General features: G+C 45.6%; 1 long non-coding RNA gene across 1 annotated transcript in view; it reads right to left on the minus strand.

The window, feature by feature from the left end:
• Window positions 1-6,536, minus strand: part of LOC147577052 (uncharacterized) — a 45,271-nt gene extending 38,735 nt beyond the window's left edge. Inside the window, exon 1 of the long non-coding RNA XR_015255931.1 lies at window positions 6,327-6,536. This is a non-coding gene — a long non-coding RNA (uncharacterized LOC147577052). The remainder of the gene's footprint in view (window positions 1-6,326) is intronic.
• Window positions 6,537-11,877: the final 5,341 nt, after the last annotated feature.

Genomic DNA, 11,877 nt, shown 5'->3' on the forward strand with positions numbered 1-11,877 from the left:
CCCCTAATGCTGTGTTTGGCTCCTTGTGTGCACCACTCAATAAATGGTATTTTATTACCATGACATATATCTCTGCTCTCCACTCCCACCCACTGAACCGCTTCATCCTCCAAATGCAAATTGCTGGATTGGATTTATCCAATGCAGAACCCAAACCAAAGCCACAAACACTCAAATACTAACCAAAAAAGCATGGCCAGAGCACAGATCATGAAAGTAGAGTTGTGTTCTTATAGAGCAACTTTCCCTGTCTAAGAGATGATATTAAGCCCTGGGGAAAGGAGGAGGAAGACAACCCTGCTGCCATAGAGAGGGTAAAATGGAGAATTTGCAAGCCACATCTTGGGCCTGGATCAGCTCAGCCTTGTAACACCAGCATTGAGCTTTGAGTAAAGATGCTAAGTTGTTGTCTTTGCCACTGCCTTCTGATAAGGACCACAAATTGCCAGCAGCCAACCCATTGCTCTTGTCATCTAGCGTGGGGTAACACTTGTGTGATCCTGGAGATTCTCTCCAGCCCCCATCCAAACAGTCTCATATGGACAACCACCATATCCGATGACAAGGGTTCCTCGTAAGTCTGGTTCACCTCATCCCCACCATGGATGGTGAGGATGAATATTAGCGACCGTGGAGATGAATGGAGATTATGAAATGCGCTTCCCCAACATGACCTTCTGTCTTGCCCACAGTTGGCCCTTCACATTTACTCAACAAGACTCCAAGAAGCACCCAGTGCTGTTGAAAGCCATATAACTCCACCACCCAGAGGGAACTTGCCCAAGGTGCCAATTCTATCCCACCTGCAGAGCTGTTTGGGAGAAGAGCGGTGGGGTTAACAATTTACACTGGAGTTTTTCTTTTATTTGTTCAGAATTTGGTGTCCCCTTCCATTTCTCCTCCCTCTTCTTTTGCCCCAGCTCCAATTAGAAAATTCCATTGTACAAAATCCCACTCCACAGGAACCTATATCAAAATGAGGAAGCCATTGGTGTATAAAGGACGCTCATTTCAAGAGGGTAGAACACAGTGTGCCATGTAATCAAAGGCAATTAAGGACATTCATGCAAATGTGAATATACACCCTTTGCATAAACAATTATGGAGAATTGTTCACAAAGCTTACATGCTGTGGCACTGGATGGTTTCCAAATGGCACTTAAGGCATAAGAAGTACTTATTTGGGGCTTGCAAACATGAGTTTTGTTTGTGTTCTTATGCATGTTTGGCAAATACAATGCAGGCTCTGTTGTCAGAACATTTGGCCTTAAATAAAAAGCAATGTGTCAAGCAAATCCACCAAGAAGTACACTAAATCTAAAACTTCTTCTGTTGGACCCAGAGGGAGGCTGAGGTAGACTCTTCCTTTTCCAGTTAAAGGCAACATCTGGATCCAATTGCCAAGAGTTCTGGCTGACCCGGCCACATCTAGCAGAGAGGCAGAAAGCCTTACCCAAGACCCGTGCATTCGCTGTGAAGCTGCCCACTGCTTATAGCACACCTGGAATCAGTTAAGAGGGCAAAATGTCCACGTGAGCAGGATGATCTCACCCTGTGCCTCTCGATGACCTCAAACATTTGCCATCTGCTCCAAGACATGCAAAGTACTACCTACATGCATATCGGATTTCCTGGATGGGGGCAGAGGTGGGGAGAAGGACACGTTTCTATCATCTTCACTTAGCAAATAAAAAACAAGCCAAGAGGGGCACCTGGGTAGCTCAGTTGGTTGAGCGTCCAACTTCAGCTCAGGTCGTGATCTCACCATTCGTGGGTTCAAGTCCTGCATCGGGCTCTGTGCTGATAGCTCTGAGCCTGGAGCCTGCTTTGGATTCTGTGTCTCCCTCTCTCTCTGCCCCTCCCCTGCTCATGTTCTCTCTCTCCCTCTCTCAAAAATAAATTAACATTAAAAAAAAAAAGCAAGATTTTACAGTCCATCTAATAGGCTGAAATACCAATTCTGCTTGCTTTGTGTCTAAGCAAGTTATATAACATCGGCCTCACTGTCCTCACTGGTAAAACAAAGGTAATAGCACCTGCTTCATGAAAGCTGTTGAAGACTAATAAGATGACAAACATAAAGTGACCACACGCAGTAGCCTTTCAGAGAATGTAGGCTAAAAGTATTAAATTATTATATCATATTCTCCCTATGCTTTCCCTTTTGCCTCTATGTAGAAAAATCTCCTCCATTAAAAAAAAAAAACAAAAAAACTTGGCCCACCACTCACCCTCACAATGTACTACACATCCATTTCCTTAAATGCCAAGTTCCTTAAAAGAGGAGTCTGCACGTGTTGTCCTGCCCTCACTCCCGTTCACCCTCAGCACCTGCCCTTCCCCCACAATGAGCGATGAGGATCTTTCACCCACAGCCTTTGCCCCTTGACTATGAGTGTGTCCCAAGCTACCCCACTGACGGGCTGGCCACCTGGCTGCCGTCAATCAGTAGAATGTGGACAAATATGATGGCTGCCCCTCGTGAGCAGAAATGTTAACTGTGCCTGCTCTGTTCACTTTGGCCTCCTGTGTCCTTGCCTCCTTCCATGAGAACAGTGTGAAACAGAAAGGCTGTTCTTTAGCCTGAGCCTTGGAATAAGAAGATGTCTAGAGCCCGGGAGAGCACGCTAGAATCACAGCCAACTCACAGCCATCATTTAATGTCCGAAGGAGATAAGTGTTCGGTTTTATTCTGTTGAGAATTATGTTGGTTGTTACTGCAACAAAAGCTGCTGACTGATACCCAAAATCTGTTCGTCTGCCCACCAAATTATCCCCACTATGGTGGTCAATAAGGGATGATCTTCCAAGGAACTGTTCTTCATGGAACTCCCCCTCTAATCCCATTCGCCAGTCCCCATCATACATCATTCCCCAGAATCCTGCCATGTTTGTTACTGTTGGCCCCCCCAGCCAACAATTATTGGCTCATGTGTGGGCATCTGACACAGTCTACAGTGGGAGTAAGGCACAAAGCCACCATACACACAGAAGCGGAATGAGAAGGAGCATCTAAGGAGACTTGAGCCATTGGCTAAGACTGTTCTGTTTCTACTGCTAAGTGTACATGCACAGAACAGAGTTCCTGGCTACAAGGAGCAGGGCCAGGATGACCCCCACACATGGGCAGGAAGGAGGAAGGTCCTTTGTTCCCACAGGAGGGACTTACCATGAGCCGTTTGGGGTTGGTGGACAGTAGCTTGAAAAGTCAGGTCCAGACAGAACAGACTGGTATGGAAGTGGTTTAGAGCCAAGTCTTTCAAAGACTCAGAGAGCCATCCAAATATCTCCATATGGTGAAACTAAATCTACAGAAAGAATCTGAGGGCCCGAGGAAAACTAACGCCCCTCGGGGGTGGGAAGAGGGTCATCAGACACCTCTGGGACACCAGAGGAGCCATCAAAACACCAAACTTCTGACAAGTCTACCCAGGACTGTGGATAAGAGTCTTTCCCACCCTCAACAGCAGCTTCTAGAGCCACCCTGGGCCCTCGCCTCCAACTTGTTTCCAACAGAGCAAATCTAGCCAGAATCAGAATTGCTGTGACCTCCCAGACACCACTCTGATAGTTCACAGGAAAAGGTTCCAGACCAAACACAGGAAAGTTCTGGGATTTAAGGGTAAAACAGTCCCCATACCCCATACCCCAACTGTTTTTCAACTGTGGTAATAAAAAGCGATGTGCACCAATGGAGGTAAGTATTTTACAAACCTACCATCTTCCTTCTTTTATAAAGATGGAAAGGCTATAGCGGGCAGGGAACCCACCAATGCTCACCCTTAGCAGGGTATCCTGTTCAGAAACCTGTAGGTTGTTGGGTCAGAGACTAACTGGGGTGTTCTCCTGTTGGCTCAGCCCTTGCTGACTCACGTGGGGGTGCAAGGTACACTCCAAGACAATTACAACCCCCAGATCCTCCTCCTAAGGCTCCTGGAGACCTTGGATGTACTTGGTCTTACCACTTGGACTTCCATGTTTATCATGGAAGATGACTGCTGGGGGAGCCCTGACCAGCATCTGAAAAACCAGGGGAATACAGGCAATAATGAGTACAGCTGGGTCAGATTATAGGTTACAGAGAAGGGAAGTACAGTCATAATTACCAACACCTCCTGGGTGATAGATCACGGGCGATGATCTAAACATAACATAGAAGATTTATGATAATCCTTATAACATCCCCATGAGACAGATGCTATTGAAAGTCCCATCTTCCAGATGAGAAACCTGAAGCATGAGAGAGTTCAATTAACTTCCCTAAGATGTATTAAGGGAGACTATAAAGAGGTAGACAGAGGAATATTCATCACAGCATTATTTTTAATAACGTAAGGCTTCCATAGTGATACTGTAGACAAACTTAAATGTCCAACACTAAGAAGCTGATTACATAAATTACAATACACCCACATTACATTAAAAATAACTCTGTAGGTGTGTGGTTTGGAAATGAAAGTCTGTTATCATGTATTATTCAGTGAAAAAAAATCAGGGCACAAAATAAATAAAGGCATAATCCCATACTTTGGCAATTATAAATATATATGTGCATTTTTTAAAGTTCTGGAAGCAAATGCATCCAAGCGTTACCAGTGGTCCGCAAATGGTAAGGTTGTGGATGCTTTGGATCAGCCTTCTATTTACGTAAATCCCAATTATGCAATCCCAATAAAAGTGGATTGCTTTTTCATGACAGAAAAGTTACATTAATTAAAAATTGTTTAATGCTTATTTATTTTTGAGAGAGAGAGAGAGACAGAGCCCGAGCCCAGAGAGAGGGGGAGACACAGAATCCGGGCTTCAAGCTGTCAGCACAGAGCCCGACCCGGGGCTCAAATTCACGAACCGGGAGATCGTGACTTGAGCCCAAGTCAGACACTTAAAGGACTGAGCCACCCAGGCACCCCTATTCTTTGAGTATAGTTAATACACATATTAGTTTCCGGTGTCCGACATAATGATTCAACCTTTCTATATGTTATGCTGTGCTTATCACCAACATAGCTGCCATCTGTCTATAAATAATGGTCTACTACATAGCCATAGAAAGGGATGAAATCTTGCCATTTGCAACAACATGCATGGACCTAGCGGGTATTATGCTGAGTAAAATAAATCAGACTGAAAAAGGCAAAGATACCATATGATTTCACTCATGTGTGGAGATTAAAGACAAAACAAACGTATAAACAAACCCAAGCAAAGTCAGACTGATATACAGAAAAACCAACTGGTGATTTCCAGAAGGGAGGGGGAGTGGGGGGATGGGCGAAATGGAGAAGGGGAGAGAGAGGTATAGGCCTCCAGTTATGGAATGACCACATTATGGGGGGGAAAAAGGTATAGCATAAAGGGGTACCTGCGTGGCTCAGTCGGTTAAGCATCTGACTTGATTTTAGCTCAGGTCACAAACTCACGGTTTGTGAGCTCGAGACCCACATTGGGCTCTGACCACTGACAGTGCGGAGTCTGATTGGAATTCTCTCTCTCCCTCTCTCTCTGCCCCTCTCTTGCTTGCTCGGTCTCTCTCTCTCTCTCAAAATAGATGGATAAACTTAAAAAAAAAAAGAAAGAAAGAAAGAAAGAAAGAAAGAAAGAAAGAAAGAAAGGAGGAGCTGTTTCCTCCAGTTAAAAAAAGTGCAGCACAAGAAAATATGGTCCATGGTTGGGGCGCCTGGGTGGCTCAGTCGGTTAAGCATCCGACTTCAGCTCAGGTCACGATCTCGCGGTTTGTGAGTTCGAGCCCCGCGTCGGGCTCTGTGCTGACAGCTCAGAGCCCGGAGCCTGCTTGGGATTCTGTGTCTCCCTCTCTCTCTGCCCCTCCCCCACTCGCACTCTGTCTCTCTCTATCAAAAATAAATAAATGTAAAAAAAATTTTGTTTTCAAGAAGATACGGTCGCTGGTACTGTAATAGCCTTGTTTTACTTTAAGCCAGCACTTTCCAATTTTCCTTCATCACAAAGCTCCTTTACGCAACACTTATTTATAGTTCAAGAAATGCTTACCCATTCTGGAAGCCGTGGCATTGCTCGCCACTCACCCTTCTGCAGAACATACAGCCCTCATACAGCATAACCTATATTTGCATATCATGGAGCTTGGAAACATCACACAGTGTGGAGCCCGGCATTCACCCCCCCCCCCCCCCCCCGCCCCAGCTCAAAGCCAATACCCTCTCTGCTTCACAGGACAGCTCCCCGGAAGATCAAACCATTCCAACCACGGCCTCATAGTCTATTCCAGACAGTGACGTCTGAAAGAATTAAATAGAATAAAAGACAGGGAGAGCAAGTTAGAAAACGTAAGAAGCTTGCTTACTTACTAGTTATTCTCATGTTTCAAAATGAACTTTGAGAAATCAGATTTTTTTTTTCTTGCTTCTTCGTTTCTTTTTAAGACGGCGGGTGTTCGAAATGCCATGAGGGAAGACAACACAGAATGATTGCAACGCTGTGTCAGGACTTATTTTCTGTTTCCTCATTTCTGAGGCTTTTAAGATGACACGACTGGGATCCGCTCGGCTTCCGCGGTTGGTCTCATTTGTGCCTTTGTGGCATCGTTTGAATCCTTTTCCTATACTTTGGGGAATGTGCCACATGGTGGGACCTATCTGTGCGAGACAGAAACTGGCCTCCCCCGCAATTAGGGCTCAAGGAAGTGAACCCGACCCACCTCCAGAGATTTCAATGACAAACACGAGACAAGCAAGGATGCAGCCCAGAATCCGTTTTATTGGAAAGGGAGAGGGGGCCGGGAAGAGAAATATCAAGCTTTCAGAATCTGGAATGTCAGAGAACTTCACAGCGGTGTCGCCCGTCTCTGTTTTTGGTGCGAACCGGGGAACAGGGGCGAGGCGTGTCCGGCCATCATGGGACCGTCTCTGTGAGGAGTCCTGGGGAATATAATTTGGGGGGTTTTCCTGACCGCAGAGACTCCAAACCTGAGTCTCTGAGTTTTCAATAACTTCCTGGTCTACTTAAATGAGCTGGAATGGGTGAGCAATGCGGTGCTCCAGAACCAGACGTTTCCACACACCGCCAAGTCTCCCAAACACATAGCACGGCTGTCCCACCGTCTGGTCTAATGCCATCAGGCTGCCTCTTCTCACAGGATGAACGAGGGATGCTAGAGAGGAGACAGGTTCATTTTCCCCTCATATTCCAGTGTTCACTGGATGGCCGTTCACTCTATCCCATCCAGTTAGCGTGCGTTTTATATTTGGCTGGGTGAATTGAACCTACTCCGGAAGATCCAGATTCCCTACATGGCTCATTTAACGCCACAACTAAACCAGTAAGAGTGGCTTCCACCCCTTTCCCGTCCTGGATGCTGTCACATGTGATATCTTATTTTTCCCCCTACATAATTCTCTGCTTCTCGGCACACTCTTCCTCCTCTCCCCAAAATGTCAGTGTTGGCGTTTCTCAGGACTGGGTCTTTTCTCTTGTAAACTCAAGGGTCCTAAAGTTTTCAGTAGGACCCATATATAGGTAATCACTACATTCACTTCTCCACCCTCAAGCTCTCTTGTGAGTTTCATACTTCATATATCACCAGAAGATTATCTAAGAGACATCTCAAACGTAACATATCCAGCGTGGAATGTTCAAATGGTGTTGTCATTCACCCAGTTGCTCACATCAGACACCTAAAGCCTTCTTTCATTCACCTTTTCCCCCTTTGACCTACATGACTCAAAGAAATAGCAAGCACTTGAAAGAAGCTGCTATAAAACACAAAAGAAATTTTTATAATGGATCTAATTTGTGCTCTCACTAAAATGCAAGAATGTATCAACTCCATTTTTTAAGTGAAAAATAAACAAGAAACGAACAGACTAAAATATGGACTGAGATTACAAGCTCACTAGGATAAATGAAGAAACCACTGAGAAAATGATGCAGGAAACTAAAAGCACAAAATCAGAATGGAGTTCTGGTTTGATGTTCATAAGAAGCAGGATCAAAACTACTGACAATGTGGGGAGTCTGGGTGGCTCAGTTGGTTAATCAAGAGCTGACTCTTGATTTTGGCTCGGGTCATGATCTCGTGGTTCGTGGGATCGAGCTCCACGTCAGGCTTTGTGCTGACAGCCAGAGCCTGCTTGGGATTCTCTCCACCCCCCCCCCCCGTCCCTCCCTCCCTTGTGCTCTCTCTCTCTCAAAATAAATAAATAAACATTAAAAAAAAATTCTTCTAAACCTGATATGTAATGTCACGAAAATTATTCAACAGTAATAATACTCCAGATTTATAATTGCAAATCGGGGTATCAGAGATCAGGAAATGGTACGGCGAGCAGGGGTAAATGCAAGCAATTTTAATACTAAAAGGACATAACAACAACCTGTCATCATTGAATTGATCTCAAGTTTAAACACTACGGAAATAGAGATGAATGTCCAGAAAGGTTGCACAGTGCGATCAAAATGGAAAGCATTCCACGCACTTAGCAAGTGGCTGGACAATAAGGAAAGAAAAGACGTAGACAGGCAAGCGGACAATAAAATTGACAAGGGGCTACATGTTTCCATTTCATTCACACAAATGGCCATGAGTTAAATATCCCTATTGAAAGGGGGCAATTCTCCCATTGGGTTAAAAGGAAACCCAACTATATCTTGCCTATGGCAACTCCTAAAATAAAATGGTACGTAGAAGTTAAAAGTTAAGCCGTGGGCCAGAAAAACAAAATAATAAAGACAAAAAAAGCCCCTGATGGCGATATCGACATCAAAGTAAACAGAAGTAAAGGCATGAACGTTCATTTTAATTTTTTTTTAATATTTTTATTTATTTTGGAGAGAGAGAGAGAGAGACAACACGCCTATGAGCGGGGCAGGGGCAGAGACAGAGGGGGACAGAGGATCCGAAGCAGGCTCTAGGCTGACAGCAGCGGGCCCTATGTGGAGCTGGAACCCACGAGCCGAGCCGTGAGATCATGACCTGAGTCCCAGTGGGATGCTTAACCAACAGAGTCACCCAGGCGCCCCCAAGTGGGTCATTTGACAGGGTACGGTCTATGAATTAAAATGAAACAAAACTGTGACGCTTTCTTAATACCCTCAAGGTTGACAAAAGAAAACTTCTGCTGGGGCGCCTGGGTGGTGAGCATCCAACCCTTGATTTTGGCTCAGGTCATGATCTCACGGTTCGTGAGTTCAAGCCCCACGTCAGGCTCTGCGCTGGCAATGCAGGGCCTGCTTGGGATTCTTCTCTCTCCCTCTCTCTCTGCCCCTAGATAAACAAACAAATAATTTTTTAAAAAGATAATCTCTGCAGTTGGTCTGGCTGGGGGCGAGGCGTCAGGGGCTGCACCACCTGCCCTCATGACTCCCGCCTCCCTCTCTCTTTCTGCACTGAATTGCATTCTGCAAGCCCAAGGAAACAACCTTTCAAAAAGAGGGGTACTGACAGTCCGCTGAAATGAGATCCCCAAGCGGGAAAGTCCAAATGTTCTAGCAGCAGTAGGTAATAGAGAGAACGCATTGTCACAGACTCGAGTTGTTTGAGAAGAAAGAAGACAGTGGGGATTTACAAAAATAAATAAAAGGGGTGCCTGAGTGGCTCAGTCGGTTAAGCGTCTGACTTCGACTCAGGTCATGATCACGCAGTTCGTGGGTTTGAGCCCCACGTCGGGCTCTGTGCTGACAGCTCAGAGCCTGGAGCCTGCTTTGGATTCTGTGTCTCCCTCTCCCTCTGCCTCTTCCCTGTTCATGCTCCCTCTCTCTCTCTCTCTCTCTTTCACTCAAAAATGAATAAACGCTAAAAAAAAAAAATTTATAAACAAATAAATAAATAATGACTCCCTTTTCCCCTGCCAAGGGACCCAGCATGCACTGGAGCTAAGAATTATTCACATCCGCTTTTTTTTTTTTTTTTTTTTTCAACGTTTATTTTTATTTTTGGGACAGAGAGAGACAGAGCATGAACGGGGGAGGGGCAGAGAGAGAGGGAGACACAGAATCCGAAACAGGCTCCAGGCTCTGAGCCATCAGCCCAGAGCCCGACGCGGGGCTCGAACTCACAGACCGCGAGATCGTGACCTGGCTGAAGTCGGACGCTTAACCGACTGCGCCACCCAGGCGCCCCTCACATCCGCTTTTAAAGGGAATTCAGGCAGAATCTGCTCAGAACGGGACCATGGGTATTAAATCCGACTCCTGACAAAAGGTGAAGACCAAAGTCAGAGGGCGCCCATTATTCCAACAGCAAAAAGAAAAAAAAAAGTGGGCACTATTAAAACTACTTCAGGAGAGCCTGGGTGGCTCAGTCAGTTAAGCATCTGGTTCTGGATTTCGGCTTAGACCGTGATCTCACAGTTCGTGACTTCAAGTCCTATGTTGGGCACACTGGAGCCTGCTTGGGATGTGCCTGCTTGCCTATGTGTGGAGCCTGCTTGGGATCCTCTCTCTGCCCTTTCCCCACTCATTCTCTCTCTCTCTCTCTCTCCCAAAAATAAAATAAAATAAACATCAGATAAAATAAACTGCAAATTTACATGAAAAATGTAAGTGAATATTTACCCCAAACAGAAAACAGAATCCTGTGAAGTCCCCTGAAAAGAAAAAGGGAAAGAAAGAAAAGCATGTGTATGTGTGTGTATGTGTGTGTGTGTGTGTGTGTGTGTTGACTGATGATTGATTAATTGATTGATCGATCCTAAAACAAAGTCCCAACCTCATTCTGCCAACTGAAGTACGTCATCCGAGCCTTCTATATATTCTGGAGGGTGAACTAAACTAAAGAGACAGCCCTGGGAGCTGAAACGCAGCTCTTCGCTCATGGGCACAAGGCAGTGGGTCCGATGATTTGAACAGCATGGTGTAGACCCCTCCGATCTTTCCCTGGAGTGCCTGCTGGGAATAAGAAACAGGATTAGGAACGGAACGTGGGAGAGGCAACAAATAAAATAATAACAGAGAGGCAGCGCAGTGAGTAAGGATCATCATGTGCTATAAATAGGGGTAGGACTGATCATTCCGATTCTTCATGCCGGGAAGGAAAACACGCTTCCATCGGATGCCGGGATAATGTCTGTTTTAATGCTTACAACAGTCTGAGGTACACATTATCCTCATTTGACAAGGGAGTGAGACAGATGAACCTAAGCTAGGTAACTAGGGGTGCCCAACAAATAGGGATCAAAACCCAACCCCTGCTTAACTCCGCAGCCTGTGTCTCACCCACGACACATGAGACACAAAGAGTTTCTCTTTGTCCTTTCTCTGGGGGGACCAGATCATGCTTATGCTGTAGTAAAGGGCTCTCCCCACGGGCCACGCCCACTCCATTTCTCCTCTGCCTCTCAGTTAAATTCCCTGCATTCTGTAGGTGGATTGCACATCTGTAACTGGGAGCTGGAAGGAAGCTTCTCGCTGAAGACCTTTTTGGCACAGTCTGTGTAAACGTACAGAAAAAGTATAGAGCCAAGGCCCACGTCTCTCAAAAAGAGTGTCTAGATGATTCAAGTGACTATATGACGACTTCTACGTGCTGCCTCGCTTTGGTGGGTAGAAACCACTGCAGAAATCCTCACGGTCAAAGTCTTTCTCGGAAATCCTTACTGTGTCTTCTTACAACCCACCACGGTTCTTCCAAAAAGAAGGCATTTGCGAAGCCTTTGGGTAAACCACAGTGAACAAGCCCCACTCCTCCTCATAAATCATGCTACTGTTTAGTGATGCACGGACGAGACAGGCCACATTTATCTCCCCAAAGCAAGCCTGGCAAAAGTATGTTCAGAAACTATTGGTCACGTTATCTTTCCAAAAGGTCAAGAGAAAGATTTGCTTACCTATCATGATTTATGGAACTGACAAGGGGGTGTACACACGCGGCCGGGAAACGCCTGAGAATAGACAGGACGGCTT

This window comes from Puma concolor, chromosome C2, assembly GCF_028749965.1.
Source record: "Puma concolor isolate L17-30 chromosome C2, mPumCon1.1.hap2, whole genome shotgun sequence".
Lineage (NCBI taxonomy): Eukaryota > Metazoa > Chordata > Mammalia > Carnivora > Felidae > Puma > Puma concolor.